We start from the raw sequence: 22216 nt of genomic DNA, 5'->3' as shown, positions 1-22216 counted from the left end.
CGGTTCTTGACTGGAGATCCTTGTCGGTAGCTAGTTGGGGTTGTCAAGGTGTGCATCAGGACCTTTCCGTGTCCTCCACGTCTGCTCAGGCAGTTGATGTTCCGGCCTTCTTGTCTGATTTCCGTGATGTATTTAATGACCAGGAATCTGATTCTCTGCCCCCACACCGGGACTGTGACTGTGCCATTGAGTTGGTGCCCGGTTGTAAATTTCCCAAGGGGCGGATTTTCAACTTGTTTGTGCCCGAACATGATGCCATGCGGTCATACATCAGGGAATCATTGGAGAAGGGGCACATTCGGCCCTCATCTTCTCCTTTGGGTGCCGGCTTCTTCTTTGTTGCTAAGAAAGATGGTTCGTTGAGGCCTTGTATTGATTATCGTCTTCTTAATAAAATTACGGTCAAATATCAGTACCCTTTGCCTCTGATGTCTGATCTGTTCTCTAGAGTGAAGAATGCCAAATGGTTTACGAAACTGGATCTTAAGGGTGCGTATAATCTCATCCGTATTAAGGAGGGTGATGAATGGAAGACGGCTTTTAATACTCCTGAGGGGCATTTTGAGTACCTAGTGATGCCTTTTGGGCTCACTAATGCACCCTCCGTCTTCCAGGCCTTCACCTTCATGAATGATATTTTTCGGGACCTTATTGGTAAATTTTTGATTGTGTATTTGGATGACATCTTGATTTTTTCTGATGATTGGGACTCTCATGTTGGGAAAGTACGGGATGTTTTTCAGATACTTAAGGATCATGCACTGTATGTTAAGGGGTCAAAGTCCCTCTTTGGGGTGCAAAGGATTTCCTTTTTGGGCATCATCCTGTCTCCCTCCGCTATCGAAATGGATCCGGTTAAGGTTCAGGCTATTTACGACTGGGTGCAACCGACTTCTCTAAAATCCCTGCAGCGGATTTGGGGTTTGCTAATTTTTACCGTAAATTTATAGCCAATTTTTCTGCCATTGTCAAACCTCTGACAGATTTGACAAAGAAGGCAGCTGTTGCTGAGCATTGGACCCCTGAGGCTATTGTGGCCTTCCAGGAGCTTGAAAGGCGATTCACTTCTGCCCCAGTTCTGCAGCAGCCTGATGTGTCTCGCCCATTTCAAGTTGAGATCGATGCCTCGGAGATCGGAGCAGGTGCTGTTCTGTCTCAACGAGACGCTACTTCGGGTAAACTTAAGCCCTGTGCCTTTTTCTCTTGGAAGTTTGCTCCTTCTGAACGGAATTATGATATGGGGAACCGGGAATTATTGGCTATGAAGTGGGCATTTGAAGAGTGGAGGCATTGGTTGGAGGGGGCTAGGCATCAAGTTGTGGTGCTTACAGACCACAAGAATCTCATCTATCTGGAATCGGCCAAGAGGTTGAATCCTCGGCAGGCCAGGTGGGCTTTGTTTTTTACCCGGTTTAATTGTGTGGTCTCTTTTTTGCCAGGCACCAAGAATGTTAAGGCCGATGCCCTTTCCAGGAGTTTCTGCGCTGACTCTTTGGAGGTTGTCGAACCGTCTACTATCCTGAATGATGGTGTAGTTTTCTCGGCTATTTCGCCTGATCTGCGGTTGGCACTGGCGGAATTTCAGGGGGATAAACCTGAGAGATGTCCTACAGGGAAACTGTTTGTCCCAGACCAATGGAGAGACCGAGTTGTCTCTGAGGTTCATTGCTCTGTTTTGGCGGGTCATCCTGGCATTTTTGGTACTCGAGATCTTGTGAGACGCTCTTTTTGGTGGCCTTCCCTGTCCCGAGATGTCCGTCGTTTTGTGCAGTCGTGTGGAGTTTGTTCTAGGTCCAAGCCCTGTTGTTCACGTTCTAGTGGGCTATTATTGCCTTTGCCTGTACCTAAGAAACCTTGGACGCACATCTCTATGGATTTTATTTCAGAGCTTCCCGTCTCTCAGAAAATGACTGTGATTTGGGTGATCTGTGACAGATTCTCCAAGATGGTCCACTTGGTTCCCCTATCTAAGTTGCCGTCTTCATCAGAGTTGGTGCCTTTGTTTTTCCAACATGTTGTTCGTTTGCATGGTATTCCCGAAAACATTGTTTCTGACAGAGGGGTGCAGTTTGTATCCAGGAATGGAGGATTTTTTGCCCCAAATTGGGTGTTCAGCTGTCTTTCTTCTCGGCGTTTCATCCTCAGACCAACGGTCGGACTGAAAGGGCTAACCAGACCCTGGAGACCTATTTACGGTGTTTTGTTTCTGCGGATCAGGATGACTGGGTTTCGTTTTTGCCTTTGGCTGAATTTGCCCTTAACAATAGAGCTAGCTCTACCACGTTGGTGTCCCCCTTTTTCTGCAATTTTGGGTATCACCCTAGGTTCCTCTCAGGGTAGCTTGAGGCGTCTGACTGTCCGGGGGTGGATTCGGTGGTCAACAGAATGCAGCATATTTGGGGGCAGGTAGTGGATAAATTGTTTCAGTCCCAAGAAACTGCCCAAAAGTTTGCCAACCGGCGTCGGACTGTTGGTCCCCGGTTTAAAGTAGGGGACATGGTGTGGTTGTCCTCTAAACATATTCCTATGAGAGTTCCGTCTCCTAAATTTAAGCCCAGATTTATTGGACCTTATAAGATTTTGGAGATTATTAACCCTGTATCTTTCCGTTTGACTCTGCCTGCGTCATTTAAGATTCACAATGTCTTCCATAAGTCCTTGTTGAAGAAACATGTGGAGCTAGCAGTTCCTGCAGCAGCGCCTCCTGACCCTGTTTTGGTACAAGGGGATCTGGAGTATGAGATTGAAAAAATTCTGGATTCCCGTCGCAGTAGGAGTCAGCTTCAGTACCTTGTGAAATGGAAGGGTTATGGGCAGCAGGATAACTCTTGGGTTGTGGCTTCTGACATTCATGCGGACAGGTTGGTTCGCGCCTTCCATCATGCTCATCCCGAGCGACCCGGTGGCGTGGGTGAGGGTTCGGTGACCCCTCCTCAAGGGGGGGGTACTGTTGTGAATGTTAGTTATGTTTTGGCTACTGGGAGGCTCCCTCTGGTGGCCAGGAATGGTTTGGACTTGGACCAGGTGTGTTGTGCAGTGGGTGTTTCCTTTGCTAACTCTCTGCTTATTTAAATCCTGGTCTGATTGCAGGCTGTTGCCGGATGTCAGTTGTTCTTTGTATCGCCAGCCTGCTTAATCCTGCTCTACACCACATCTTCCCCAGATAAGTGCTTGCTCTTTATTTATTGTATGGTTCTTTTGTTTATCTGGGTTTGTCATTTGCTGTGGTTGGTTTCAGTTTATTTGCTTGCAGGGATTTTCCCCCTTAGTGGATTGTTGAGGAACTCCCTGCAGTTCTGTGTGGAGTATAGCTCCTTTGGGTCCATGTGTTTGTGGCTTGTTGACTTTGTTATGATTCTTGTTTTCTGTTCATTGGTATGACAAGGGCACCTGGTATAGGACGAAGTTTAGATCATGCGATCTGAGGGCCTTTTTGTACTATCAGGAAGTTTGTATTTTGCAGGGTTTTTCTCTGGCCACCATCAGTCCCTTTCCTGTCCTTTCCTATTTTAGTCAGCGGGGGCCTCACCTTTTGCTAATCCTGTCATCTACCTGTGTATTGTGTTTTTCCTATATCACCGCAGTCTTTGAATGTGGGGGGCTAGCTATTCTTGTCTATTTTCTGAGGCAGAGAGTTATTCATCTTTCCTACCTTTAGGATAGTTAGTTCTCTGGCTGGGTTCGCGGTGCACAGGATGTTAGTTCACCCCTCGGCTACTTCTAGTTGTGATGGTTAGTAAGGGGATGGCGGCCAGATTAGTTGCCAATGCTCTTGTCACCTTTTGCCAATGATTTGTGGTGGTCTTCCATGGTTCTGGATAATAACAGCATCCATTAGATGTGCCAATCCTGGCGCTTCGCCCCAACTCATCCCGTTGCCCTGGTGCGGTGGCAAACTGGGTAATAAATGGGGTTGATACCAGATGTGTAATGTCACCTGGCATCAAGCCCAGCAATTAGTTATGTCACGTCGTCTATTTGATACCAGACATAACTAATTGACAGTAATAAAAAAAAAAAATTGACAACAAAAAAAAAAATTATTTGAAAAAAACACTTCCCAAAAACATTCCCTCTTTCACCAATTTATTGAAAAGAAAAAGAAATCGGGTCCGCAGTAATCCATTTTGGAAGTCCCGCTGCGATTCTGGACCTTCTAGAATACGGGGGGCACGTTCAGGGAACGTATCCCCTATTTTCTAGGAGTACAGACCCTCCATGTGAGGAGAGTGGGTGCAAAGAATTTGCACCCACCCTCCCCGGGTCACAGCTGCAGTGTGCCGAGCAGCAGGAGCCAGCGTCTCTGAAAGCAAACCAGGAAGCTGAGCTGACAGCCGCGCTCTGCACATGTGACCAGCGTCTGCTGTGAAGGAGGGGGGATCGCGGTGGATGAAGGCTGGAAAAGGTACGGGGGACACCGGGGGGATATAGGGGGTGACCTGGCAGGGCCTGGGGAGCAGTTTTCTGTCGTATGTGTCATAGCACATACGGCAACCGCCGTTAAAAAGCGGCGGTTTGGAAGAAGTACCCTAATTTGTCGCCGTTAAAAGGCGTATCGGCTGTCGTTAAGAGGTTAAACCTGATAATGTAAAGTATACAAATAAATAATATATATCACAAGAGATGAATATACGATAAAAATCATGTAATCCCAAAAAGCATAATAATCAAACAGGTAATAGCCTGATGGTGAATATGAGAAAATATAAATATAAAGCATGAGCCAAAAAATGTACAGTACAGACCAAACGTTTGGACACACCTTCTCATTCAAAGCGTTTTCTTTATTTTCATGACTCTAAAAATTGTAGATTCACATTGAAGGCATCAAAACTATGACTTAAAACATGTGGAATTAAATACTTAAAGTGTGAAACAACTGAAAATATGTCTTATATTTTTCTTCAAAGTAGCCACCTTTTGCTTTGATTACTGCTTTGCACACTCTTGGCATTCTCTTGATGAGCTTCAAGAGGTAGTCACCGGAAATAGTTTTCCAACAGTCTTGAAGGAGTTCCCAGAGATGCTTAGCACTTGTTGGCCCTTTTGCCTTCACTCTGCGGTCCAGCTCACCCCAAACCATCTCGATCGGGTTCAGGTCTGGTGACTGTGGAGACCAGGTCATCTGGCGTATCACCCCATCACTCTCCTTCTTAGTCAAATAGCCCTTACACAGCCTGGAGGTGTGTTTGGGGTCATTGTCCTGTTGAAAAATAAATGATGGTCCAACTAAACGTAAACCGGATGGAATAGCATGCCGCTGCAAGATGCTGTGGTAGGCATGCTGCTTTTGTATGCCTTCAATTTTGAATAAATCCCCAACAGTGTCACCAGCAAAGCACCCCCACACCATCTCACCTCCTCCTCCATGCTTCATGGTGGGAACCAGGCATGTAGAGTCCATCCGTTCATCTTTTCTATAAAGACACGGTGGTTGGATCCAAAGATCTCAAATTTGGACTCATCAGACCAAAGCACAGATTTCCACTGGTCTAATGTCCATTCCTTGTGTTCTTTAGCCCAAACAAGTCTCTTCTGCTTGTTGCCTGTCCTTAGCATTGGTTTCCTACCAGCTATTTTACCATGAAGGCCTGCTGCACAAAGTCTCCTCTTTATAGTTGTGCTAGAGATGAGGTGTTTCCAAACTTTTGGTCTGTACTGTATATACTACCAGCATTGCCAATTAAATGTGATGAAGCCTGTTCAAGTATAAAAGCAAGACCTGCTAATGTAATCTGGATAATAAAAAGTGCATCGATTGGGTATCACTTTTCTTCCCCTATGTGTTTCGCCACTAGAAATGAGGCTTCATCTGGGGTAAGGATGATCTGTTTTGCTATTGTTTTGCAAATCAAGCACCAATCAATTTAAGTGTTTTTACCAATCTTTTTGCTTTTGGTTAACCATGTGATTGCTGGATAGGGCAGAATTAAACACTGTTATGGGTTTATGTGATCAATAGCCATTTGGCTTTTTAAGTATTTTTAATGTCTTTGGTTTCACATATAATAAACATTGATTATTTTAGGTGATCCTTTTTGCATACTTCTTTTCTTTATTTTTTTTTAAATATGGTGCAGTGATAATATTTTCATCTGAACATATATTCTATATTGTTATAGAAATCTAAATTCTAAACATAAAAAGTAGAAAGAATGCCATAGAACAAGGATCACCATATAAATATATACAATACAATCTTTGTTAAAGTGCATTTACACAGTACCCACATACAAAGATTAAAAACCATTTAAAATACACCTAAAGGATGCCTAGGCCTCACTTAGCAAAAATGTAGAACAATCACAAATAACAAATATGTGAGGCAAGTGCAAGATATTTTCAAAATCTAAAGTCTGGAATTTGCACTTAAAGGGAGTGAAGAAGAGCCAGATATTCATGGCGTCCTCTTTACTCCAAGTTGCCATGGCTGTGACCAATAGTTGGCTATCCGGTCTAGCTGCACCTGACTATTGATAGATTAGTTTTAGGGGAAATGTATGTGTACTATGTAGATTATGATATATTCCTTAGTTTTGGACACTGACCTGTCACAATAAATGTTGGTGATATTATTACACAATCATCGTCCTCATCGCTTTCCACTGTCATCAGTAGAGATCCACTCTCTTCAGAGGCATCGGCTGCTTCATGATCATAAGTCCTGAGTCCTGTGAATAACATATAACAATACAGAGAATGGATCAATGGATTATGTCCAATACCAGAAAGATAGAATGTGTCTAAATATTACAGCTCATTAGTCCTTACTTTTGGGAGATGTTGTTCCCTCACCAATGGTATAATCTTCATCATCAGAGACCACAGTGACATTGATGGAACTGTGAAAACAAATATAGAAAAAGGAATTAGTGGGAAAATTCAAATTTGAAATTCAGTTATTAATATAAATGGATCAGATAAAATATTCCACAGCCCAGGAGCCACCAGGATCATATATGAAGCCGGGATGGTGGACACTAATTGTCCTCAATAGAGTTGTCTCCCAATGGGCCCTGAGCTCAACGATGGAGAAGATGTGATTCATCTTACCTGTCATGGCTTGATGATGGTATTTGTGTAACATGATCTGAGGAATAAATGGAAATGAATATATTAGGTCATTAAAGGTGAGAATTAAAGAGACCTTCCAGGGCGCGAAGATTAATAGGCTGATAATAATTGGGGAGGTCAGAGCAACAGAATGAAGGGACTGCAGTTCTACTGCCGAAATCATCATTGTACCTTTCATTGTTTACAACCCAGTCACTGTGTTCCTGCAGTGCCAGGAATGAACGCCCAAACAGGCAAACCTGTGTTTACACTGAATGCTGTTTTTAAGGGTCCGACCCCATAGATCCATTAAAAGTATTTCCTAAGACAAGGCCATTAATCATATAATGAATGTAAAAAATAAAATAAAAATAAGTATAGAGGCTTCAAATGCTGCAATCTCAAGCAAATCTGTTCTTATGAACCCAGGATTGTTAGGGCACATTGTTAGGTTGAACCTAGATCAAGAGAGGTAATTATTCCCCTATACTCTGCCCTGATCAGACCCAACTAGAATAATGTGTACAGTTCTGGGTGGCCCAATTCAAAAAAGACATTGATATATTGGATATATTGATATATTGGAGCAATTTCAGAGAAGAACAACCAATGTGGTAAAAGGTCTGCAAACCCTGTCCTAGGAAGACCGGCTGAAAGAACTAGAAATGTTTAGTTTACAAAAGAGAAGGCTGAGAGGAAACTTCATAGCGGTCTACAAATATCTGAAAGGAAGTCACAGTGCAGATGGAACCACCCTATTCTCATTAGCGCAGGAAGTAAAAGAAGCAATGGGAGGAAACTAAAAGGAAGGAGATTCAGATTAGACATTAGGAAAAAGTTTCTGACAGTCAGGGAGTGGAACAGGCGACCACGGGAGGTAGTGAGGTCTCCATCAATGGAAATCTTCAAGCGGAAACTGGATAAACATAGCTGGGATGATTTAAGAAAATCTGAACTCGCAGGGGGTTGGACCCGATGGCCCTTAAGGTCTCTTCCAACTCTACCATTCTATGATTCTACATATCAGCAGGGACTAGATGGTACCTGGGTCTCTGGATGTTTGCCCAGTCTGGAAGCCACCTTCATGTTGATATTCCAGAAGTCGTGGTCTTTTTTTTGGATGGGACTAGAAACAAAGAAAAAATGTTAGACTCCAAATGTCACATAATCATCAAAACATCAGTAAGGATAACACTTAAATGAAAAAAAAAATTATTTCTCAGGTCGCAGGTTATGTATCCAATACCCAAATAGGAATTTTACTCTTCATTTTTAGGTATTAAGGAACCAACAATTAGCAGTAATGATAATTCATGAGACCATAAATGCGTTATATATAAGAATAATGTGAAGAAATGACGTCTGACCTGATGGTAATCCTCATCACTTGTGTCCTCTAAAAACAAAAATGCGCTTAAAGCGCTTATCAGTCGTCATTTTCTCAATCAGAAAACAACACAATCAATAACACAATCAATAGCACAATCACACAATAACAATCAATAAGACAATCACATAATAACACAATCAATAACACACTACTCGCTCTATAACTCCTGAAAACACCCTCAACGGAATTATCCGTTACATAGCATTAAGAACTGTCCAGTATATTGTGACCTCATCACCCTATAGTGCCATCTATCAGCTGCGGAAAATTGTGTCATCATCGATATATTCTATTATAAGCAGCTACAGTATATATGTATAGATAGGAAGGCTGCAGTTATTCCAAATAATTCTTGAAATAGCATGGAGTAATAATGGGGTGACTATTTTAATTGGGATGTCTTTGTAAAAACTATTGATTTCCATTGGGGGAAATATTTTCACAGCATCAATGTGAGAGATAGTTAAAATATAAGTTTTAATATATCTTATTAAAAAGAAAATCATGAAACTTCACTCCACATAATAAACACAAAATAATATGTGATAGGCAAGTATGTATATAACTATTGTGCAGCCTGCTTACCCCAATCAGATGTCCTATATAGCGGCTTGGTATCCAGATAACTCAGCACAGACAGGGGGGGGTGAAGCATACTCGGTGAATCAGGAGTAAGATAGAAAGGTCAGTCCAGTGTGTTATTCCAGGTATTTTCCGAAAAAAATATAACTTTTATTCTTCATTTAAAAGCAATGCACAATGTATGGATACAGCAAAAATTAGTTCATATAGCGGTTGGCATCAGACAACGTGTTTCAGCGCTTAATGCACCTTCATCATTGTCTAAGTATTACTATCCAATATCCACTAAGGGCAATGGCTGCCAAAAATTAGAAGGCGGGACTGCAATACACCTTTGAAGACACGAAGTGGAGGGCTTTAGTCACTGGCAAATGTAATTTTAACATTTTTTGTCACTTTATCTGGGCATGTGGTGTGTGACATGGACAGATGCATCCTGTTTAATGTTTGAAGAAGGGACTCTGAAACTCACAAAGCCTATGTGACAATTCAAGAACTGCCAAAAATTAGAAGGAAGAAAAACCCTAATACACCCTGCATTAGATATAAAGGAGGGCCTCACACACATTATGTTAAAATTGTTAAGTAGTGGGACGCCTACATTCATAAAGCCTATGTACTAAGTGCAAGGGCTTCCAAAAAGTAGGAGGGACTACAATACACCCTGGAAGACATGTAGAGGAATGCCTCAGAAAACCATTTTTACCTTTATTAAGGACTGGACTCCTAGACTAGTAATGCCTATGCACTATGTGCAAGGGCTGCAAAAAAGTAGGAGGGACTGCAATACACCCTGGAAGACATGTAGAGGAAGGCCTCAGAAAACCAATTTTTCCCATTTTTAAGGACTGAACTTCTAGATTATTAAAACCTATCCACTATGTGCAAGGGCAGCCAAAAAGTAGGAGGGACTGCAATACACCATAGTGGAGGGCCTCAGAATATTTTTTTTTCCCATTATTAAAAAGCAAGTACTGTTAAGGCCACTTTACACACAGATATAAATCTTTGGCAGATCTGTGGTTGCAGTGAAATCATGGATATATATTGTTCCATTTGTACACAGCCACAAACCTGGCACTGATTGTCCACAATTTCACTGCAACCACAGATCTGCCAAAGATTTATCTCTGTGTGTAAAGTAGCCTTAAGGCTATAATCCCTGCCTATATGCTTGTAATCCAAACCTATCCCTTCCCCAGCAGCTATCCCTACACTGAATGCAACAAACAGCTGTATTAATAGTAAATAGAATAGATGCACCCCTGAAAAAGAATTTTGGTTTAGGGTGCAGCAGCAAGGACTGTAAGGCTCTAATACCTGACTATATGACTATAATCCTAACCTATCACTCCTGCAGCAGCTATCCCTATACTGTTTCTGAGGTACAGTGAACCGATCGTGCTGTCACTGCGTCTTATATAGACAATTCTTTTTTTCAGATCCTCAGAGAATTCTTTTCCATGAGGAGCCATTCTTAACTTCCAGTGACCAGCATGAGAGAGTGTGTGAGCGATAACACCAAATGTAACATACCTGCTCTCCATTCACACCTGACACCTGGTAACACTGAGTCACATGACAGCGGGGAGGGAAAATGGCTAATTCGGCACAATTTGGCCACTTTCACTTAGGGGTGTACTCACTTTTGTTGCCAGCGGTTTAGTCATTAATGGCTGTGTGTTGAATTATTTAGAGGACACCAAGCTTACACTGCCATACAAGCTGCACACTGATTACTGTACATTGTATCACAGGGTCAGATCTTCAGTGTTGTCCCATGAAAAGATAATAAGGGTGTACTCCCTTTTGTGACATACTGTATGTATGTGTAATATAAATATATATATATATATATATATATATATATATATATATATATATATGTACAGTGTGTAGGATTCGGCAGGTCAATGTGCAGAATTACAAGCGTAAGGGGACCTGTCCGTCTCGGGATCAGAGCGGGGAGCAGTTCCCGGGGAGCAGCCTCCTGGGATAGTTATCCTGGTCGCAGTGACCCTGGCAGGATATTAAATATGTTTTCTCTGAAACAGTTGTGTCTTAAAATGTTCTGCAGAAGCTGAGGTGTGCAATTAGAGGTTCAGCAGCAGCTTAGATGTTTATTATGAGGTTTTTGCAGCAACTGAGGTAAAAGCTACTCTACCTATTTAATACATTAGCAGCTGATGTGTGAATTATGAGGTTCTGCAGCAGATAATGTGTGCACTCTATGTTGTACTGCAGCGGCTGTGCTGTGTATTATGTTTCTCAGCAGTTGGAATGTGTATTATGAGGATCTGCAGCAGCTGAGAGGTTTATACCTTCTGCTGCAGCTGAAATATGTATTATTAAAATGCACAGCAACTGAGTTGTGTATAAAGAGGTTCTGCAGCAACAGAGGTGTGTATTATGAAATTATGCCGCAGTTGAAATGTGTATTATCAGGTTCTGCAGTGACTGAGGTATGTATTATGCTGTTCTACAGCAGCTGAGATGTGTATTTTCAGGTACTGCAGCAACTGAGATGTGTATTATGATGTTCTGCAGCAACTAAGGTACCTTCTTCAGCAGTTGAGCCGTGTATTATGAGGTTCTGTGGCATCTTAGATGTTTATTATGAAATTACGCAGCTGCTGAGATGTGCATTATGATGTTCTCATGCAGCTGAGGCATCTAATATGAGCTTCTGTGGCCGCTGAGGTGTGAATTATGAGGTTCTGCAGCAGCTGAGGTGTGTATTATGAGGTTCTGCAGCAGCTGAGGTGTGTATTATGAGGTTCTGCAGCAGCTGAGGTGTGTATTATGAGGTTCTGCAGCAGCTGTGGTGTATTATGAGGTTCTGCAGCAGCTGAGTTGGGTATTATGAGGTTCTGCAGCAGAGGTGTGAATTATGATGTTCTGCAGCAGCTGTGGTGTGTATTATGAGGTTGGGCAGCAGCTGAGGTGTGTATTATGAGGTTGGGCAGCAGCTGAGTTGTGTATTATGAGCTTCAGTGGCAGCAGAGGTGTATTATGAGGTTCTGCATCAGCTGAGGTGGGCATTATGAGGTTCTGCAGAAGATGAGGTGGATATTATGAGGCTCTGCAGCAGCTGAGGGGGGTATTATGATGTTCTGCAGCAGCTGAGGCGTGTATTATGAGTTCTGCAGCAGCTGAGGCGTGTATTATGAGGTTCTGCAGCAGCTGTGACACTAGAGCTGTGTTAGTTGCCCTCTGGCCCTGGGACACTGCTCCTTCTTTCTGAGCCCAGTAATGCGCTACTGATGGAAGAAATTAATATTTTGCCCAAATTTTTTGAGATGTCTCCTTTTGTTTTTTGAAAGGCAGTAGGTATCCAAAAGTATAAGCTCATATTTTGAGAGACCCTACTCCAGAGAAATGTGTATGTGTATATATATATATATATATATACATATATATACAGTCATATGAAAAAGTTTGGGCACCCCTATTAATGTTAACCTTTTTTCTTTATAACAATTTGTGTTTTTGCAGCAGCTATTTCAGTTTCATATATCTAATAAATTATGGACTGAGTAATATTTCTGGATTGAAATGAGGTTTATTGTACTAACTGAAAATGTGCAATCTGCATTTAAACTAAATTTGACAGGTGCATAAGTATGGGCACCTCAACATAAAAGTGACATTAATATTTTGTAGATCCTCCTTTTGCAAAAATCACAGCCTCTAGTTGCTTCCTGTAGCTTTTAATGAGTTCCTGGATCCTGGATGAAGGTATATTTGACCATCCCTGTTTACAAAACAATTCCAGTTCAGTTAAGTTTGATGGTCGACGAGCATGGACAGCACGCTTCAAATCATCCCACAGATTTTCAATGATATTCAGGTTTGGGGACTGGGATGGCCATTCCAGAACATTGGAATTGTTCCTCTGCATGAATGCCTGAGTAGATTTGGAGCGGTGTTTTGGATCATTGTCTTGCTGAAATATCCATCCCCTGCGTAACTTCAACTTCGTCACTGATTCTTGCACATTATTGTCAAGAATCTGCTGATACTGAGTTGAATCCATGCGACCATCATCTTTAACAAGATTCCCGGTGCCGGCATTGGCCACACAGCCCCAAAGCATGATGGAACCTCCACCAAATTTTTCTGTGGGTAGCAAGTGCTTTTCTTGGAATGCCGTGTTTTTTGCCTCCATGCATAACGCCTTTTTGTATGACCAAACAACTCAATCTTTGTTTCATCAGTCCACAGGATCTTCTTCCGAAATGTAACTGGCTTGTCCAAATGTGCTTTTGCATACCTCAGGCAACTCTGTTTGTGGCGTGCTTGCAGAAACGGCTTCTTTCGCATCACTCTCCCATACAGCTTCTCCTTGTGCAACGTGCGCTGTATTGTTGACCGATGCACAGTGACACCATCTGCAGCAAGATGATGCTGCAGGTCTTTAGAGGTGGTCTGTGGATTGTCCTTGACTGTTCTCACCATTCTTCTTCTCTGCCTGTCTGATATTTTTCTTGGCCTGTCACTTCTGGGCGTAACAAGAACTGTACCTGTGTTCTTCCATTTCCTTACTATGTTCCTCACAGTGGAAACTGACAGTTTAAACCTCTGAGACAACTTTTTGTATCCTTCCCCTGAACAACTATGTTGAATAATCTTTGTTTTCAGATCACTTGAGAGTTGTTTTGAGGAGCCCATGATGCCACTCTTCATAGGAGATTCAAATAGGAGAACTACTAAATACCTTTTCTCATGATTGGATACACCTGCCTATGAAGTTCAAAGCTCAATGAGGTTACAAAACCAATTTAGTGCTTCAGTAAGTCAGTAAAAAGTAGTTAGGAGTGTTCAAATCAAGAAATTGATAAGGGTGCCCATACTTATGCACCTGTCAAATTTAGTTTAAATGCAGATTGCACATTTTCTGTTAGTACAATAAACCTCATTTCAATTCAGAAATATTACTCAGTCCATCAGTTATTACATATATGAAACTGAAATAGCTGCTGCAAAAACCCAAATTGTTATAAAGAAAAAAGGTTAACATTAATAGGGGTGCCCAAACTTTTTCATATGACTGTATATATTCCAAAGGCATTATAAGCCCCATAATACAAGACAGGAGAATGTTTATATGTTATGTAGGAGTGCGTTGCTCCATCCACATTGGGTACTGGATGCTTAAAGACGGTGAAGGGGCCATTCTGACACGCAACCCCTCCGCCACTGACATTATTGCACGGTTCCCGTAGTATTGTCTGTCATGTTGTACAAGTGATCAAAACATTGAAGGTTCAGGTAGGAGGACTGAAAATATATAAAAAAAAAAAGAGTCAAATCACCCACCTTTTCCAATGCCTCTTCACATCCTCATTTATAATTGCCGCATTTGTAAAACATTGAAATTTTAAAATCTAAAATTATTTATTCCATACAATTAATGCTGTAAAAAAAATTCCAGCATTGCATTCTTTTTGTCACCTTGCATCCTGCACCATAGTGTCATAAAAAGCAATCAACATATCTTAGGTGCTCTAAAATGTGCCAATCAAAACTACAGCTGGCTCACTTTAACTCCTTCACCCCCGGGCGATTTTTTTTTTTTTTTTTTTTTCTTTTTTTTTTCATTTTTTTTGCTGCCCTTCTTCCAAGAGCCATAATGTTTTTATTTTTCCATCAATTTTACCATATGAGGGCTTGTTTTTTGCGGGATGAGTTGTACTTTTTGAAAGAAATCATTAGTTTTACCATGTAGTGTACTGAAAAACAGAAAAAAAGTTCCAAATGCGGTGAAATTGCAAAAAAAGTGCAATTCCACAATAGTTTTTGGGATATTTTATTCACCGTGTTCACTATATGGTAAAACTGATGTCAGTGTGATGCCTCACGTTGGTACGAGTTCGTAGATACCAAACATGTATACGTTTACTTTTATCAAAGGGGTTAAAAAAATTCAGAAGTTTGTCCAAAAAAGATTTGTGCTTTTGGCGCCATTTTCTGAAACCCATAGCATTCTCATTTTTCAGGATATGGGGCTCAGTGATGGCTTACTTTTTGCATCTTGAGCTGCATTTTTAATGATACCATTTTTGTTAAAAATGCTATATATTTTGATCGCTCGTTATTGCATTTTTTAAAAAACGTAATTTTGGTGTTTGGCATTTTTTTCTCACCATGCCGTGTACCGATCAGATTAATTGATTTTATATTTTGATAGATTGGGCATTTCTGAATGCAGCAATTCAACATGTATGTATATTTTTTATTTTTTTAACTGTTTTATTTTCAATGGGGTGAAAGGGGAGTGATTTGAACTTTTAGTTTATTTTTATTTTTTCATATTTTTAAAAACTTTTTTTACTTTTTTTCTTTATTCTACTAGTTTTGCTAGTGGACTATAAGGATCAGCATTCTGATCACTCGTTCATTTTTGTTGATTGGAGCTGCTCAGCAGAAATGCTTCTTTCCTGTTAGTGCCGCTGCTCTGTCGGCTCTGAAATATGTCATAATAGAGACAGGTGTCAGCACATGACCCGTCGCTACCATGGCAACCATCAGCTCCCGTGATCGCGCCACGGGGCCTCCGATGGCAGCGGGTTACTATGCGTTCCCCACTGCGGCCATTTAAATGGCACTGTCACATTTTGACAGCGCAATCTAAGGGGTTAACAGGCATGGGTGGATCGTGGATCCACTTGTTCCTGTAAGCCACACATGTCTGCTGTTCAAATCAGCAGACATGTGCAGGGATCACCACCGGCTCACCGCAGCCGTGACCAAGGATATACTGGTATGTCCTTGGTGATAGAGGGGTTAAAAATGTGTAGTGGCCAAAGTCTTTATATACTATACATGCAGTCCTTGACTTACGCATATCCGACATAAATAATATCACACCAATAACCTCAGCCGTCCCACTGCTCACTGCCCGCCATCTGGTCCTATTCTTCCCTCCTTTACATAGCAAATCTCTGGCTTTTCGGTATAGACCGGGTCCAGGACTTCCAGCCACATCCAGGCCCCAGAGGTCACTGTAAGCCAAGTGCGGAGAACATTATTTCTGCCAAAGACATTTTGACATAATTTGTGTGTTATACAAAATGATCAAATTAAAAACTAGTCTGCTCTATTTGGTCAAACATTTATTTAACTCACCCTTGATGTGATGGCTGAAATTGCCTCTTTATGGTGACGCGTGTGATGTTAGATGGTGAGGATGATGTTGTTTGCTACTTGCAACTTCTTTTCCAGGTTTGTGTCGGTCTGGAGAGCAGGTGACTCAATAATAACTTTTGTGAAGAATTTCCAGCAGTAAGTTGTTCTGAACACAGATGCATAGTTCACTATATTTCACTACATGTCAGACCTAACCACAGAGCTACTGTGCTGCCCCCACATAATATACAATAAGACTACTCTATATATCACACACATAGGATATACCAAGGATCACATAGGATATACTGAGACTATGTTGCACACATCACATAGAAGGCACAAAACTGCTGTATATACATCACATCGGAGACACTGATACTGCTATGTACATCATATATGAGACACTGAAAACCTTTTGTATACATCACATAGAAGACACTGAGAATGCTGTATTTACATCAGATAGGATACACTGAGACTCTGCTATACACATCACATAGGAGACAGACTAATGTACATAAATCACATAGGATACACTGAGACTGCTGTATACACATCACACATGATACACTTAGACTGTTGTATAATCATCACATGGGATACACTGAGATTGCTGTATAAACATCACATAGTATAAACTAAGACTGCTGTATACATCACATAGGATACACGGAGACTGTGTTGCATACATCACATAGGAGGCACAAGATTGCTGTATATACATCACATCGGAGACCGTGAGAATGCTGTATATACATCAGATAGGATACCCTGAGACTCTGCTATACAAATCACATAGGAGACACAGACTGATGTATATACTGTTGTGAATACATTTGGACTAGGTTCCAGTTTGGGGCTCCCTCTTGTGGTCAGTGCTTATAGTGAGGTTTGCTTGCTGAATAGAAACCAGACAGCTGGGGATGATTGGCAATCAGGTTCTTCTGACTAGGCCTATATAACTGAGTAGTGTTCTCTTGTTCCTGGCCAGTGCTCAATGTTGTCTCCTGTGTGCTATGGACATTCTGAAGCCAGCCTTCCTTTTGAGTCTACCAGAACTCCTTTCAGATAAGTTTGGTCCTTGCACCTCTGCTGGTGGTTTCCACCTTCTGGTTGTTTTTCTGTTTAGGTACTAAGGCTTATTTCTATTTTGCCTGTGTGGAATTCTGGGTGGGGTTGGATCATTCCCTGCTGGGAATGTCTGTATACCTTGCTCCATGTTCTGCTATGTATTGTGTTTTGTCATGCTTGGTACTAATTTCAGTCCCTCCACTATATTAGTGTTTGTTTGGATCCCAGTAACACCAGAGTACTGATACAGTGGGGGAGAGTCCGTGTGGGCTCAGTATTTTTCCATATCAGGCGTGTTGGTTCTTTTTCTAGGGTATTGAACGGCTGCAGACAGTGCTCTTTTCTGTCCTTTCCTATTTAGATAGTGTGGGCCTCATCTTTGCTGAATCTGTTTTCTACCTGTGTATTGTGTTTTCCTACATCACCGTAATCTTTACATGTGGGGGGCTATCTAAATCTTTGGGGACTGCTCCGAGGCAGATTAGCCTTTCCTGTATTTCTCTCTGTAGGAATAATTAGTTCTCCGGCTGTGTCGAGGCGACCAGGTCATCGTAGGCACGTCCCACGGCTACTTCTAGTTGTGTGTTAGTGGTAGGTCTGCAGTTCGCTAAGATTCCAACCACTCTGGTACATTCTGGGTTTCCTAGTTTTTTGTCCTTTTTCTGATCCTCCTCGGTCACTGAACCATAACAATATACATCACGCAGGATACACTGAGACTGCTCTATATACATCACATAGGATACACTAAGACTGCTTTATCTACATCATATAAGAGACATTGAAAATGCTGTATGTACATCACATATGAGACACTACGATTGCTAAATACATTACATAGGCAACACTGCTGATTGTGGTCTAACTTACATACAAATTCAGGATACAAACTAATCTATAGGACTTATCTAGTTTGTAACTGAGAGTCTTCCAGCATATTATTCTTCGGAATTGTAAAATATTTTATTAAAAATTTACTCTCTATTTCTACCTGTTATTTTCAACCTGTTATAGAAGATTGTTACATGTATTCACAAAATAGTTACATGTTTTAGTGAAACTTTAGCAAAACTCTTATCCCTATTAAGGACCAGGGATTTTTTTTTTTCTTTTGTGCTTTTGTTTTTCCTCATTTTCCACCAAGACACCTCATGTTTATAATTCCCGCTCCAGTCTTCAGCTCATGGATTGGTTACTTTTCCCCTCTGGCTGCCATGTCCTCGCCACCTCCATGACTCTGCATTCCCTGCAGCAGTAAAATGAGGTTGCAGAGTGATGACCTCATCATGCTGCTGCACACTGGGCTGCGGGATGATGTGCCCTGCTCTGCCTCACTGCCCCTGGTTCCACCACATGGCTAATTTTCACACACTTTACATGCAAATTAGTAATGTGTAGTGGCCAAAGCGACACAGCTGGTACCCTCTGCTGCAGCTGAAACTGGGGCCCAGTGAAGAGGGGGGCCCGGCCCACAGTTTAATAAATTGAAGTAGTTAGCCCGGGTAACCCCTCTTCCTCGGACCCTATACACCAGTAATAGTTATAATGCGCTGATGTCGGCCCTGAACCTGGGAGACCCTTAGTAGAGTTTATGGCCATTGTTTTGCACGCCACTGATGAGTCAGTGGCCACCATGGTACATTTTCTATATTCATCTATATTACTGATGTAGGGATATTTAAGCCATGTCCCAAGTCCCACAGGATGGGTCCTTAACCATTTGGTCCGACCTCTGAGAACCACACTGATTTCTAAAACGTGGGACTTCTGTCGAGGTGGTCGAGCAAGCACACGCCGATTTCATCACTCTATGGAACTTCCATCCATCACCTATCCCATCACCTATAGGATATTAATAGAATACAGTTAATAGAATAAATTAAAAGCAAGTTTCCTTTGTAGTTGTTTGTGAGTTAAGGTCCTTAATGGACATTAAAAAGCTATAGGCCACACGATCCTTCTGGCGACAGCTATGCCCTCGCCTTTCCCATGCAAAGTAATGGCTGGCTCCACTACTAATTCTGTATTCTTTATGGGAGAGCTATTTATCTCCTCACTAAACAAAAGGATCCGTAGCTGAAATTCCAACAACTGGATTATTCTTCCCCCCAACACCATGGACTGGGAGAAATTTGGGATTTATAAATGCTGCATCTCAGCAATTTGAAGATCCTGGGCATGGATGCCGAACTCAAGAGGAGGTCTGGAATGAATATGAATATATATTATATATATATATATATATAAATATACAGTACAGAACAAAAGTTTGGACACACCTCGTTCAAAGAGTTTTCTTTATTTTCAGGACTCTGAAAATTGTAGATTCACATTGAAGGCATCAAAATTCTGAATTAAAACATGTGGAATGAAATTCTTAAAGTGTGAAACAACTGAAAATAGGTCTTATATTCTAGGTTCTTCAAAGTAGTCACCTTTTGCTTTGATTACTGCTTTGCACACTCTTGGTATTCTCTTGATAAGCTTCAAGAGGTAGTCACCGGAAATGGTTTTCCAACAGTCTTGAAGGAGTTCCCAGAAATGCCTAGCACTTGTTGGCCCTTTTGCCTTCACTCTGCGGTCCAGCTCACCCCAAACCATCTCGATTGGGTTCACGTCTGGTGACTTGGGGTGCTACGCCAGATGACCTGGCCTCCAATCACTCTCCTTCTTAGTCAAATAGCCCTTACACAGCCTGGAGGTGTGTTTGGGGTCATTGTCCTGTTGAAAAATAAATGATGGTCCAACTAAACGTAAACCGGATGGAATAGCATGTCGCTGCAAGATGCTGTGGTAGCCATGCTGGTTCAGTATAAATCCCCAACAGTGTCACCAGCAAAGCACCCCCACACCATCACACCTCCTCCTCCATGCTTCACGGTGGGAACCAAATATTTCAAAAGACTGACCTGCACATCCTACAAGTGTGTATAGGTGCCAGCTGAAAAAACCTAGCAAATACAAAATGGATACAGCCGCACACTAAATGCCATCAATGTATAAGGGAACTCTGGTACTGCATTACTGCTATATGAAAAAATGAGATTTTTAGTTTATGAATTGGCCAATGCATGTAGGCCCGGAAACCAAACGGCAAGGTAAATCTCAATATTCCGGGTCCCTAACTAAAATGCCACTATCTAGGTTATAAACATCCATGCCTGGGCAGCTAGACTAAAAATCTAACTTGAAATGCCACTATGGCTAGCTGCCCAGACATGGAGGTTAGTCCAGATAGTGGCATTTCAAGTTAGATTTTTAGTCTAGCTGCCCAGGCATGGATGTTTTTAACCTAGATAGTGGCATTTTAGTTAGGGACCCGGAATATTGAGATTTACCTTGCTGTTTGGTTTCCGGGCTTACATGCATTGGCCAATTCATAAACTAAAAATCTCATTTTTTCATATAGCAGTAATGCAGTACCAGAGTTCCCTTATACATTGATGGCATTTAGTGTGCGGCTGTATCCATTTTGTATTCACGGTGGGAACCAGGCATGTAGAGTCCATCCGTTCATCTTTTCTATAAAGACACGGTGGTTGGATCCAAAGATCTCAAATTTGGACTCATCAGACCAAAGCACAGATTTCCACTGGTCTAATGTCCATTCCTTGTGTTCTTTAGCCCAAACAAGTCTCTTCTGCTTGTTGCCTGTCCTTAGCAGTGGTTTCCTAGCAGCTATTTTACCATGAAGGCCTGCTGCACAAAGTCTCCTCTTAACAGTTGTTCTAGAGATGAGAAGGTGTGTCCAAACTTTTGGTCTGTGCTGTATATATATATATATAATATGTGTGTGTGTATGGGTGCATCTCAATAAATTAGAATATCATCAAAAGTTAATTTGAAATTTAATTCAATACAAAAAGGGAAACACATCTATTATATAGTCATTACACACAGAGGGATCTATTTCAAGTGTTTATTTCTGTTAATGTTGATAATTATGGCTAATAGCCGCTTTACACGCTGCGATATCGGTACCGATATCGCTAGCGTGAGTACCCGCCCCCATCGGTTGTGCGACACGGGCAAATCGCTGCCCGTGGCGCACATTATCGGCCATACCCGTCACACTACTTACCTGCCTAGCGACGTCGCTGTGACCGGCAAACCGCCTCCTTTCTAAGGGGGTGGTCCGTGCGGCGTCACAGCGACGTCACTAAGCGGCCGCCCAATAGAAGTGGAGGGGCGGAGATGAGTGGGACGTAACATCCCGCCCACCTCCTTCCTTCCTCATTGCGGGCGGGATGCAGTTGATGAGGGGTGATCAACATCGCTAACGCGGCCGGATGTGCGGCACAAATTCCGTGACCCCAAAGAGATCGCTTTAGCGTTCGTAGCGTGTAAAGAGGCCTTTAGGCTGGTTTCACATCTCTGGTATTTTGCCGGAAGCCGGATACGGCACAAATGCGATAGTTACATTCATTTACAATGGAAAAACAGAGACCAAGTAGAGCGGACCTCATATTTGTTGTAATATACATGGACCCCATAGAATACATACAAAAACTTGTGAACAAGAAGGGGTATTTATCATGTTTTTTTTAAGTAAAACTACTGTACCACAGTTGTGAAAAAGTATACAGTTTTTATTATTACAAAAAGTGCAAATATCAAAAATCACATGTGATGACAGTTAGTAGTTAGACATACATAGTTAAAATCCAATTAGATGAGACAGAGAGAGGAAAAAGGTCCCAGGGAGGGAGACAGACTACCCCTTAACTAAAACTGGTAAGAAAGTAGTATTACTATATCCAGGTCTCCCGTTGAAGCACATGCGAAACACGTGTCGGGACCGGGTCCACATGTGAGGCTGACAGACTCCCTTTCTGGGTGCTATACATACCACAGGTAGGTCCTTCAGGTGCCATTTTACCCACCACTATATGACTTTTTTTTTCCTCTGAGATTATTCTGGTGGTGTTACATACTGGTGTATTCAGGCCCTGATATGGACCTTATCCTGTTGGTTACGGTTTAATGTAT

Source organism: Anomaloglossus baeobatrachus, chromosome 5 (assembly GCF_048569485.1).
Source record: "Anomaloglossus baeobatrachus isolate aAnoBae1 chromosome 5, aAnoBae1.hap1, whole genome shotgun sequence".
NCBI lineage: Eukaryota > Metazoa > Chordata > Amphibia > Anura > Aromobatidae > Anomaloglossus > Anomaloglossus baeobatrachus.
Note: the sequence above shows the minus strand (reverse complement) of the source record.